The sequence below is a fragment of the Chelonia mydas genome, chromosome 2 (genome assembly GCF_015237465.2).
Source record: "Chelonia mydas isolate rCheMyd1 chromosome 2, rCheMyd1.pri.v2, whole genome shotgun sequence".
NCBI classification, from domain to species: domain Eukaryota; kingdom Metazoa; phylum Chordata; order Testudines; family Cheloniidae; genus Chelonia; species Chelonia mydas.
Genome location: NC_057850.1, coordinates 100,603,572 through 100,614,107, shown reverse-complemented (window position 1 = coordinate 100,614,107; position 10,536 = coordinate 100,603,572). Strand labels below are relative to the sequence as shown.

At 38.5% G+C, this 10,536-nt stretch overlaps 1 long non-coding RNA gene across 1 annotated transcript; it reads right to left on the bottom strand.

The window, feature by feature from the left end:
• Positions 1-202: 202 nt before the first annotated feature.
• LOC122464267 lies at positions 203-10,243 on the bottom strand. Its single transcript, XR_006288213.1, has 3 exons — positions 10,095-10,243; positions 5,132-5,300; positions 203-903 (listed from the first exon to the last, which is right to left on the bottom strand). It is a non-coding gene; the product is annotated as an uncharacterized LOC122464267 (long non-coding RNA).
• Between the last annotated feature and the right edge of the window lie 293 nt (positions 10,244-10,536).

The window sequence follows — 10,536 nt, the reverse complement described above, 5'->3', positions numbered from 1 at the left end:
AGGCAGGGGTGTGCAGTTTTGTGCTATTAGAAAGTGGGCAACCCTACCCATTGCTGGAGCCCTGTCAACCCCCCTCCTACTGGAATGCCCCCCCAGCCCTGCCTCCCTCCACTCGCCCTCCGCCCATTCCTCTGCACCTCCCCTTTTTGACAAAAGTGAGCATTTGTCCCATTTACTCTTGCCAACTGATCAAGACGGCAAGAGCAAATGAAACAAATGCCTCCTGTTGAAAAAAAAAGTTGGATGGCCAGGACAGGGCTTAAAAAAGGCACTGTCCCAGCCAAAACTGAATGTATGGTCACCCTAGCCATCGTGCACAGCTATGATCTGAAGCTGTATTAAGGTGTAGGCCCATTGTCTTAACTCCCTCTTGTTTTTTTCAAAGGCCAATAATCTGGATCCTTTTTTTCTCAGATGCAGGATCTGCAAATGCTCCACCCCTATTGCTGACCTTTTGATAACTTAAATCCCAGCAGTACTTGAGAATAAAGATGCCCTGTGTGGTATCTTAACCTTGGAGCTCTGTCAAGTCATTAAAGCGTCAGCAGAAGCCTGATCTGGTGCAGCATTTGTAAAGTGTACTGATGGAGAATGGGAGAGAGGCAAACGGGCCTCTTCCCCTGAGAAGTCACCTAATATTTGGGACATATGAAATGCTCTTCTGAAGAAATGGGAGAGGGGAGCAAATTAGTTGCCAGCCACCTAAAGAGTCAGGTGTGGAATAAAAAGCAACTGAGACCCTCTATAAACTTTTGGTAAAGAGAAGAATTCTCCCCCTTAAACTATGTCACTTCCCTTAAACTGTGTCACATAAAGAATTTTCCCACTTGCCAATCTTCTGCTCAAATTCAAGTGAATCCAGCATCTTGGTTTGAACTGGGAGTTATGTCAATAAGTCAATGTCTGGAAAACAAGAATTCCATTTTGCAATACATTTGGAAGTTTTGAGATTTCTTTCTGATCTACATCAGAGCAAACCCAAGACCTTTTGAACATGTTCATGAAAAAAACAGAGACCATGCCCAGAATAGTCAATAGCCCAGGAGCAGGGGAACTCACCTGCTATGTAGGAAACTCAGGCTCAAGTCCCTGCAGTGCCTAGTTCAGAGCAGGGACTTGGTCCTGGGTCTCCCACATCCATAACAACTATGCTATTGGTTATTCTGGGGTTTCAGTTTCTACAAATCAGGATTTCTGGACCAAAAAAACCTATTTAATCAAAAAATACCTGGCCAGCTCTAGTCAATGGTAATGCATCTGGCATATGTGAAATGCGAATAAGATCCTTGAAGCATGCTTGAAAAGGGATTGTAAAAATACGTTATGGAGTTCCATGTTTGTTATGGATCAGTGGTGTTCAGATCAAGTTAGCTCAGTTTACGGTAAACAACTTCATTTTTTTTTAAATTGCCAGCCCTGGAGATTCAGCCTGTGATCTGAGAGCCAAGCTGTTTTTTTTTTCTTTTTCATGCATACTCACTGCTAATGAACATTCAGCAAGTTGAACTCAGACCCCTGTTACACCTCTGCAGTGGTATTATTTCATAGGTATAACAAAAGCCTAAATTGTCTAAAAACTTCCCTTTGCTGCACTAGTGTAAGCAACAATGGAAGTCCTAGTTTAAACAAGATCTGTACAGCCCCTGGTGTCTTTAACACTGTGTTAGTTAGACTTCCTCTGAGCATATTTCATTGACACAGTGTTAAAAAGGGCTATGTTGATAGTATTGGTGGGAAAATTTTAGAAAATATCCCTATTATATCCCTCCTGTGTAAGAGGGCATAATTTGTCTCTGCAACTGATGTATGTTTATACATGTATGTTTAAACTGTTTATAAGTGATGTGTAAGAGAACCTAGCTCTGTCTTCCAAAGTCATTTTCAGACTCTTTTCAAAGTAGTACTACATTTTGACACCTGATCCTGAGAATTGCTGAGCACCCTGAAGTTATGTGGGAATTGAGGACATTCAGCACCTTGCAGGATCAAGCCTTATAATTTAGCTGTGCTATTTCACAACAGGCTAGAGTTTTGAATATAGGCTTTTACCTGGATATTTTGTTTTTGTAAAAAACCAAATATGCTAGTTTCATCTATTTTTAGGCTTTTTAATGAGTACCTGTCTCCGTTTCCCTTTTTACATGAAGAGACTGAGTTATTTAACATTAAAAAGCATGTTCTCTGCATGCTAAGCTTAATCGACTCAGTACTCATTATTATAACTGGATTATCATTGGCTCAATGATAATTTTTGAAGGGGTAGCTGCATAAATGCTCTGTCACCTTTTCAAGCCATTAAACACTCTGGGCACCAGCCTCTTAACAGTAATTCTGACTTGTTTATCTCAATTGGTCTTGCAATCCTTCTCTTGTACAGGACTTATTATTGGTATGTACAGTAGATTTGAGGAAACCCTGATATTACATTCCTTCATGAAATTATCCACAGCAATATTTAGTGTGGTGTAGGAAAAAAAAAACATATTAACAGATGGGGTATTTCCATCACAAGGTAATGCACCTCAGCCCTTGACAAATAAAATATTCTCCTTAAAAAGCAATTATGCTTTTGACCATTAAATCTGGACACCTGGAAGAAATGTTTGTTTCAGATTTACTAGCACTCCATTTTATTTATTTTAAAAGGGCAGGATGGGATGCTCTTCTTGGTTACCCCCAATTATAATAGTCCTTATTGCAATTCCTTCTTTGCAATACTCAAAATACTTGCACCCACCTTATGGAAAATTCCAGTTTAATAAGCACTAATAATCTTTCTGCTGAATCTTTAAAACAACTAGTAGAATTCTATGGCAGGGATATAATTCTCTTTTCAATTCTGTAGCTTGGACTGAAAATTCTGTATGAAGAATCAGCACTATGTATTAAAGTCTATAGCTTTTTAGAATAATTATACAGAAGCCTATTTAATGGCTATTGATTTCACCCCTAGAAAATTCTCCATAAATTGGTAATTAATTTAGAATTTGATAATTTATGTCAAAAAAACACCAGGAGTAATTCATTTAAAGCTTTTCCATTACCCCATGCAAAAAAAATAAAATAAAATAAAATGAAAAAAAATGAGATGTTGTATCTCTATCAATGGGAAAATAAGAGAGAAATATTTTTAAGGCAGTGAGAAGTATTTGTTCTAGAACCTGGCTTGTTCTCCCCTGAGGAAAAAAAGTTCAACTTTTCTTTTCAACTATTTTGTTTCCCCCTTTCTTTCCTTTCATTTATGGTGCCCTAGACAGTATCCACACATAGCCCGCAGTTCTGGAATGCCAGCCTGGCACTCCAGCACAAAGCAGAGCCAGCAGTGGTATAATCTACTAATGGCTTCTTTTCATTTCAGCCCTCCCTGAGAGACTCAGTGGCAGATTGTAGACTCAATTACTCTCATGTCAGGTGATTATCCTAGGTCTTAATGTAATCTTCCATTCACACATACCATATTTCAATTACGGCAGCTATGAAACAAGCTGTGTATTCAAATCACCAATCACCTTATCACTGCTGAACAATGTCAACTGTAAAAAACGCCAGCTGAAGGCAATTACACATGTGTTGAGAACCGATTATGATTACTCTCTGTGGTATTTGTGATGAGCTGGGGAATGTTCTGAAAATTTAATTTAATGACAATATGCTTGCTGTACAATCCATAATACCTCCTGAATCCAGCATGGGGCTATTAAAACTGATAGGAGCATATTATCACCGAACTGAAAAGCTGGGTTGGGATGGTTGCTGGATGTCTCTACAGGGAATGATAGGTAATTTCTCCACATATTTCTAACGGCTGAGGCAGACAGCTTCCAATTCCAGCTGTACTCTGAAGGTGGTCTCTTCCTCTCCCTCATTCTTTCGCAGAGCTGAGTTAAGGTGTTTTACCGTAACCATTGCAGAATAATATGCGGGGGGGGGGGAATGAAATGGGGGGGGTCTATTCTTTTACTGACTACATGGCAAAGAGAGCTGTTTTCAGTTTGGAACTTTCTTGACCTTATTAAATACTTTTCCTCTTGTTTGGTCACTCTTTCCTCTTTGGGGACTTCATAGTACAAAGGAGATTTAATCAAAGGAGTAATAGATTGTTTCTAGAGGGAAAGGGATCAACAGCCACTTGTCATGTCGTGCCCTGCCTAAGTGCCTGGGGTACTTGAGCTCCCTCAGGGCACTCCATACACCCCTTCAGCCCCTCCTGCTATTGTTTCTACTGTTGCTATGCAACAGCCACTGGCAGCACAGCCTAGAAGGCTTGTCCTACAAACCCCACTACTGCCAGTGGGTAGCCATTGAGGTTTTTATCTGAAATAAATGATCTAAAGTGCAATAAAATAAACAAAAATAAAATTTAAATGATTTTATAATGGTCTGACTTGTCTCACATTACCCCTTCTTTCCAGCAAGTAGCCAGCCTGTGTCATATTTCTCATCCATCCTTCAACTATAAAGAGGAGCACAACTCTCCTCTTGGCTAATCTTTAACAATGCTACTAGCCAGACTAAAGAGAGAGGTGGGGGGAGGAGGCAGTAAAGCTAAAGCCATTTATTGATTTTAGTCTGTAAGATTTTAGATTATGCCTGCAATTCATTTTAGAAAAGCCTGCAAACTCCTCTGCATGGATGAGACACAAAGGTCTCTTGTTTGTTGTCAGGCTATGGATGATAATACTATGGCCAGAAAGACTGCTTTGAGCTGTTTGGCTTCAATGCACTATACATCCCCCTTTTAAGGGGCCTTTAAACACTTATTCCTTGAAACAAAACACATTATCTATGGGTACAAAAATGAAAAATCTAATCAAACCAAAACTGTGATGCCATGAACCTGGATGTAGGAAAAGATGATTTTTTTAATAGGTGTGCACAGAAGAGATTTATCTATCTGTAGTTCCATTTCAGATGCAGAGCATTTATTCTGTAAATGGGTTTATTCTTTCAACAGGTTAACCCATTCTGGTAATTTGCCCTTTAGTGTACAGGAAGTTTGTAGTAGATTTATTACTTTAAAAGGTATTTGTTTAACTGGACTGCTCCACTATACAAGCATTTTAAACCTTGAAATTGAATAGCCCCCAGATAGCCCACAACTTGAATGTTGTAGAAATTAGACTTGGCTGACCTTTGATTTCAGCTGTTATGCCATACAATGTTGACTGTCTCAGCTCCATCTCAGCTAAGGTTGCTGTAAAGTCACCAGAATGAAGGTGTATGACTGAGTGAATGGTGTTGGGGAAAAGGTATTGTGATTCACAATCCACAGTGTCTCTCTCTTCCTGGGTCCTGCAACACTTTCCCAGGGAGAGCCAAATATCACAGAATTACAAAACGTGAGGCAGAAAATGAAGAATCAAGGATGAGGAAAATGTCAAAGTGAAAAACAATGAAAACCACAGTATAACAAAATTATCAAGATCTTATATAAAAACAAATGCAAAATAATGAAGTAATGTATAATTAGGATAGATGGAGACAAGAGTAAATAGTAGGAGAAGAATATACATACAGAATATACAGGTTCAGGAAATCCAAGTTAGACCAATTTTACTGTGGTTCTCAAAATGTGATAGGAGAATATCTATTAGCATTTTTCAGTCATTTATCTTGATTTACAATATTTACATGATGTTTGTGTAAGGCAACATAGTGATGAGTACTTTTTACAAGTGTATAATATTTTAGCAGCAACTATAGTAATAAATAATAGGGAGGAAAATGGTAAAAAACACAAAAGAAAAATACAGTAAATGTATAAGGATTCTGCAGCGTGAGGTGAGAACAACTGCTTAACAAAAGAAATAAAATGGTTTGTTTTGGCTCTGGATTAGTGCACATCATAGAAACCACTGAGCTGTAAGGGGTTTGAATCTGAACTCAAACTAAAGCTAAAGATTTCAGGGCTCATCTGCTCTTTGCTCCTGGTATCTAACATCCACATTGTAGAACACGTATGAAGCTCACAAAATGTTTTGCTCACAGGAGAGTGTTCTTGTTACATGAGCCAGAAAGACAGTATGTATGCTGATTCATTATATTTATCCCTATTATCCTGAACTCATGGGAAAGTCAAACAGCAAGGCAAAAATCATGAGTCTCCTGATAATCATGAATGTTGACATCAGTGATACTAACATGTATCTTACATGAGGGATCAACAGTGTAGGGGCTTTGGGAGCTCCAGCACTGTTGCCTGATTCTAAAATACTGCCCATTATTGAATGACTCACTTGTGTAACTCAGTAGGGCTACCATTTGATGCAGAGAGCAACAAAAACATAATGCACCGGGGCGGGGGGGAAATGACTAATGTTTTGCTCCAAGTTCCGGTTCTTTTTCTATGAATCGCTTCCTCCAAGAAGCCAGTGAGAAGGTTCCCACACCAACCTCCCTCCCCTTCCCACCACTGAACACTCACAGAGCATGAATTACCACGTGTTAACAGCAGGACCATAGAAACAACAGCTCAAAAGTGAATAATTCTGGGTCAAATACTGCTGTTATTATTCAGGAAAATTTCCACTGATGCAAGTATTGACTGAGCAAAGATGCCATAAAATGGTTCACTGAAGTTAAAATTGGCCTCATGATTCAAAGCAAAGCATTTTTGGAAAGGTCTTTTCTAGCAATATCACATCCATTTTTTGTTTTAATAATTTGAGAGTTAATGGATAAACAATTAAGTAAATGCCCAAGAGAATGTAAGACTTTTATTTACTGTCCTGCAAAATAAAGTCATTTTACTTATTTCCTTGGTGTAGGGATCAATTTTACCACCTGAGCTCAAACACTGTGCATAGTCATTTTGGACTCTAAACAAATAGAGTTACAGAGCAGTCTCTCTTAACCTCCTCTATGACCCCAAACTACCACACAATCAAAGGCCAAGCTATTTTCTTGGCTGAATTATATTTCTCCATTCCCCCTTTTGTCCTTCCTCGTGTATAATTCTTAGCCCCAAAATTAAGCTATCTGATTACAAATTGTGTTACTTTTATTGCCCAAAGCAGCTGTTAATTTTTGCCACAGGTCATACAGGATAAAGCCCTAAAGATCCAGCAGCTTCTTAATTGCATGGTGTACCACTAGCTGTTGCCATATCTCAGAGGAGTTATTGCACCTTGCAGATAATGCCCTTTTCCCCTGCAAGCCATGAAATAGATTTTCCTACACCATTGTATTAATTAGACTTCAAGACTCTTTCAAAAATTATAGCTTAAGCTAGCCTTCAAATATTTCAGGAGGTATTAGAAAGATTTTGTTAAAATTGAAAGGGGAAAGGAAATAAGCTTTAGAGGTTTGGTTTTGGTTTTTTTGTTTTGTTTTGTTTTTTAAAGAAAGCAAAAAGAGAAGGAACAAAACAAACAGCAAAACCCCAACTCGTACACCTTGTCACATTACAACAATATACAAGTTTTGATAGAATTCCAAGTTAAGTTTGTCAATTCTGATGTTGTAAAAAGTGAGTGAATTGGCACAACCTGTAGAAATCTCAGGAAACGTTTGAAATTTCTTTAGGTGGCTGTATATCAAGCATAGAGTGAAAAAAGGAAAGGGAAGGAAACTAGAAAAGAAGGGCAAAAGGCGAAATGGTTTGTGTCCATTTAAGAAAAAATCAATAATAGCATAAAATTGATTTAGTGCTTGTCATAAAACATAAGTAAGTGCTGGAAAATAGAGAAAATTGAGTCTCAATTTAATCTGCACAAAAGCCACACTGTACTGATGAAGTGATCTGAGGAGAGAGCTACATAAAACCTAAAGACAGATACTTAATTGTCATATTAAAGACTCTCTTTTCTGCCTGCTGGAGTCGAGGGGTAGCATCCATTAATCATGTGGATAAGGGGCATTGAAATCAAATCTCAATTAAAATCTGTTCAATAATGTCTCTAATATGTTTTTCAAGCATTAATTTTTCCCCATCGATTCCATATCCCATAAATCAGATATGTTGCAGTGCATGTAATAGTTTATGGAGGAGAGGATTATGGTTTTATGAAGTTAATGCAGCAGAACCATTTAATTTACACAGGCTAAAGTTTTATGTCTGTTGCTCATTTCTATTATTTTCTTCAGGTAAAAATTCTTTGGGATATAAAACTAAAACTTTTTTTTTTAATTTCTGTTACATACATACATGCTTGACGTGACTTATTCTCAAAGGTGGCTGCTAAAGAAATTGCACTTTTGGTCTTCAGCAAAAGTGAGGTTTTGAGGGGTGGATTTCTGAATAAAATCTCCCCCAGAAGGAAACAATTTGTGTTGCCACTGCTATGCAATATCTGGTGGCAACAGAGCATGCAGGGTCTGCACATCAGATGTCTCTCTTTTTGTTTTAAAGACACTGACATAAACATTTAAGGTTGCTTTCAGGTAGGACTAGCAACAAATTTTAGATGAGGTGTAAAACTGATGTCTGACCACTGGAGGATAATAAAGAACTCATAGTGCTTTTGCAGCAGTAGGTGTGTTAACCTTTGTGTCCGGGCCTAATTCCAGTTTCAGTAATTACATTCTTCACCTAAATTTCTCCGGGCAGTTTCATTTGGCTACATTCTTCTTCTTCATTTCCTGTCATAAGTTGTTGCACGGTGTTGATGTGCACTGTTATAAAGCTGCCATGTACTACCCTAGAGACAGCTGCATATTAGTGGTGGTGGGGACTGATTCCTGAATATTAGATAGTGCTCAAATCTACCCCTATTAATTTAAGTGATGGAGGATTAGGATTGTAGTTTTTAAAGTGCTTGAGACCACTAGCTATGTGAGGCACTATGCAAATGTAAGATATTAGTATTAATCATCTTTCTCCTTATTGTTGGTAAACCGTTTGCTTCAGCCAAGTGCTATGGCTATGTACTAAGTTAACCAGTTAGCTAAACTCCTGCCATCTGCAGGCTGGAGTTTCTGTGTGTGCATCCTACACCATATAACAGTGGAGACTAGGACCCTAACAGTAAAAAGTGATAGGTCTGGCAGTTGATGCCCCAGGGCAGTGGCCCCGACAGATCTCTGCTGGCTTGTTTCAGCAAGGATAGCTCAAGAATACCTCTCCTATCAGTAATTCCTAGTAAAGAAACTTATGGGCCTCCAGCTGTTCCTCACAAGTCCCACTGGTGTAACTTGGACTACCCATATAAATAAGGGCTGCAGAACTGGCCTTGAAGCTTGTTTGGTAGCTGAATGGTTTTTCTGTGGCTAAATGAGGCAAATGTTCCTATTCAGCAGTGCTAAATACATTTTCCAGCACATTGATTTTTTTCATTGTTCCTAATTTTTAAATCTTATGTTTCTTTCTCAAAATGTATCTTTTGGCTAATAACAAGTGGGCCTTATGCCACTCATGCCAAGGTCCTCTGGAGCACTGCCAGACACCTCCCACTGAAGTCAATGACAAAAACGCTGTTGGCTGCAGTGGAACAGGTGCAAGACCATAGATTCATAACAACTAGGGGGTTGATTCTTAAGAGATGTAGCCCAGAAGGGGACAAAAATGACATTAAGCCATCTTTGTTCCTCCCAAATTCTTGACCTAGCCCTCAGAATAAGTTACAGCCCCATGGGCTACTCTTGGTTTTGAAGGTCACCCAATGGGTTGTCCTTCAGAACAGCCATAGAGGAGAACACTCCAGCAGTATTGATTCCTTACCCAACATGCCAACTCCTTTCCTAGACCGTTCACGCACCAAAGCCATGTGCCAGAGGCCCTGGGGAAGAGGAGGGCAATGTAAAGCCTTTCTGCCGTATACCACATGGAGAAGCTCTCTCTCTCCACACACATACACACACACACACACACACACACAGAGGTAAATCTCCCTGAGGTCTGTAAAGCTGGCCTCATGAACCATTATGAAGCTGCCCCCATAACAGAGCCACAGTAAGGCTCAGAATCAGGATCAGAATGTCTAAGAAATTGATTTAAAATAAAAATCTATTTAAATAAAAATAATGACATGTCTTATGTTAATTAGGCAGTGATGGTTAAACAAGCAAACAAAAATTAGGGGAAAAAAGAACAAGATAGAAAAAATAATACTAAAAATATGATGATTCTCTTAAATAAACCAATGGAGAAACCTCACCTGGAATAGAGTGCATTCACTTCTGGTCATCTGATCCCAAAGAAGGTATAGCAGAAATAGCAGAGGTTCAGAGACAGGCATCAAAATTGATTAGCAGCATGGACTTATTCCATTTGTAGAAAGACTAACTTGCTGGCACTGTTTAATTCAGAAAGCTGATAAATAGAAGGGACATAGAATTGGCATACAAAATAATCAATTCTATACAGAAAATCAGCTGAGTTCTCCTGTTTACTGGTTCTTATAATACAAGAGTAAAAGTGCAATTGAAAGTCACAAATTTTAAAGTGTTTAGAAAGAATATACTTTTAATGAAATGTACAGTCAACCTGTGGAACTCATTGCCAAAAAATATCATTGAATCCAAAAGCTTAGTCAAGTCAGAAAAAAGATTAGAGATTTATCTCAAGCATAAAAACATCCACAGTTATATTAGATAGGA